The sequence below is a fragment of the Pyxicephalus adspersus genome, chromosome 2 (genome assembly GCF_032062135.1).
Source record: "Pyxicephalus adspersus chromosome 2, UCB_Pads_2.0, whole genome shotgun sequence".
In the NCBI taxonomy this organism is placed as follows: Eukaryota; Metazoa; Chordata; class Amphibia; order Anura; family Pyxicephalidae; genus Pyxicephalus; species Pyxicephalus adspersus.
This window is the reverse complement of record NC_092859.1, coordinates 120,360,037-120,362,906: the sequence shown is the minus strand read 5'-3', so window position 1 is coordinate 120,362,906 and position 2,870 is coordinate 120,360,037.

Below are 2,870 nucleotides of genomic sequence, written 5' to 3'. Positions count from 1 at the left end.
GCAGTTGAACAATTGTAATTGTAAGAAAATGCTGACTTAATTGTCTTATGGTGATGTGAATATACTTTAAATATTGTTAAAGTGGAAACTCTTCTGTCTAGCTGCATCTTGCATCCAATATTTCAAGTCTGCATCAGTCTACCTTAAAGTGTAAGCAAAGGATATTTTTAGTTTTCAATTTTTAGAAAAAATAAAATCCATGACATTTATTAGGAGTAACACCACTGTTGTCCTAAGCACTGAGGAAATGACTCTTTAAATAGGAATCAATGAATAAAAACATGGAAGTCAGCCATACCCTACACAATGGCCTGATTTATGAAAGCTCTTCAAAGCTGGAGGATACACTTTTATCAGTGAAGCTGGGTGGTCCAGCAAACCTGGAATGTATCTGGTTCAAAATAGAAAACATTAAAAAAAAGGCAAATGACTTAAGAAACCCATTCCAAATTTGCTGGATCACCATGATGACGTGTACCCCATCCAGCCTTGGAGAATGTTCATAAATCAGACTATATTAAAAAACATTGGGCCTATTTCAACTTAAGGTCTTTTTTCCATCAATATTTGATTATCAAATAATTATCATAAATGCCTAATTCTTAGTTTGGCCACACATTCAGGTGCCTGAAGAAATACACCCAACACCAAGGCAGAAAGGGATGAGAAATCTTCCAAGCAGCAAGCAAAGTTTATCAACCCCTTCCTATTTTATTAAGAAGACTAAAAGGTTGTGTAGGTATTAGCTATACATACTTTGACAGGTGTTTTTTTTTTAGCTTTGATATTCATCTAGAAAAAAAAACTATTTGTTTTGTCAATACATCAGCATTTACTCATGAGTGTTGGAGATTTGGCTTTGGCTGTTGTGTGATAGCAAATTTAAATATTCTCAAGGTATTATTTCTTAGGGTTGAATGTTCTTGGACTATTTTCTTTTAGGATCAAATGGCAACATCTCTACTGGCTTTAGGTGCACACTTATGGTGAGTTTGTGGTGCATTTACCTCTCTCCTGCCAATAACTGTTGGCCTCTTTGGAGACTCTTCATGGCAGTGTCTTCCTGCAGCAGCTGGGAATAAAGAAGGGGCTGGAGAAGTGCTGCTCTCTGCAACCAGCACCAAGGTTGGAGTAGCTGGGGAGTTGCCAACTCAGAGCCACAGAGGATTGGTGAATTCCTAGGCAGGTGTGAAGCTGACCATTAACACCTGCATCAAAGTTATTGCCAATAATCTGGCAGTCCCAAAGCATTCCACTGCAAGCAAATGAGCTGTTTGCTTCAATTTCAATCCAGAATGTAGCTTTGCCCTGCCACAAAGCAGCATTTCTCAGTGTTGCTCTATAGTGCAATACCTAGGCATAATGCATTTGACTACACTGGCTTTGAGAAAGCTTGCGGCTGCAAAGCCAGTGGAGTTAAGGTAACACATTATTTATATATACGTTTTAAAGGGGTAACAGCTCATATCTGAGACCAGGTGCCTTTTCTGGTGTATACAAAGATCAAACTGACACAAGAATGTATTGAAGTGTAAAACATTGCTAGTAATTGTTGTGCCAACATTTGAATAAAACATGCTGGTTCCTGGAGTAGGGTGTAACAAACATTTTATAAACAGTGTGAGGCTGTTGAGCTAGAAGCAAAGTCTGTACCAGTCAAAGTTTTTCTCCCTAAATTGGCACACACAAACACACTTGTGTAGGAACAGCCCCTAATCCCCACCAGTAATGGAACCTTTGGGCTCTGTAGTAAGCGAGCAAACATTATGTAAAATATAGGCCACAGGGATCTGCACAAGTTCTGGAAGATGAAACAAGGTGCACCTCAAATTTTTTTCTGTCTCATTGCAACATTTTTGCAATAATTCATACATTTACCTGTGAAAGATTTGAGAAGATTCTTTCACCTAAGAGCACATCCAATATATAGAAGCCATTGCAGCTGCTAAACTGGAATGTGATACTCTTACGTAGTTTGTAAACATTCTACATCAGTGTTTCCTAACCAGGGTTCCTTCCAAAGGTTGCTGTGGGTTCCTTGAACCAAGAAAAATTGGTGCCTCTCAGGTCACTTTAACAGTCACCAAGGCTCTTTTGGCTATAGAAGGATGACATTATTCCTATTGACCAGCAATGTAAGAGATATTCTGCCCACTGACCACCTCCGTAATGTGCTGTGAATATAGTAATTATAGGAGGGGTTCCCTGAAGACCTGAAAGTTATTTTAAGGATTCCCTCATGTTAAAAGGGAGAGAAAGAGCTGGAGCATGGCTAACTCCTCAGATTAATTATCCTGAGGTAAAGAGAAGGGTCTCCTGTACACTCACACACAAGAAACACACAGCTCTCAACACTGATTCTACGGAAATGTTCAAAACATTTGGTCGCTATGGATTAGGAAAATTCTTCCTCCATCCTTTGATCGTTCTTTACTTCACCTTTAATGATGCTGTATTTTGTCTTTTATTCTATACAACCTTCATCCCCTCCCTCTCCCCTTTTCCTTAAATTAGGCCACCCCTTCCTTCCCCATGTATTTGTCTTCAACAGTTTGGCCTTTTCCCCCCTAACATTAGATGCACCAGGTGATTTTTTTTATTTAGATTGATACCTCCTTGTATATGTTGTACCCCTTTATCATTTTCAATTTATTTAATGAATTGTTTATTTAGTCTTACCTGACAATGCCCTGTTTATCTTGTAATTCCAATAAAAATTTATTTAAAAAAAAAAAAAAAAAAAAAAGGGGGAGAGAAAGGTTGTTCCACATCCAGAATTTGTTATAGAATGTGTTGGATATTATGAATTACAAGAATTGAGACGATCCAAATATGTTAAAGATAAAAAAAACACAAAACACACACGCAAA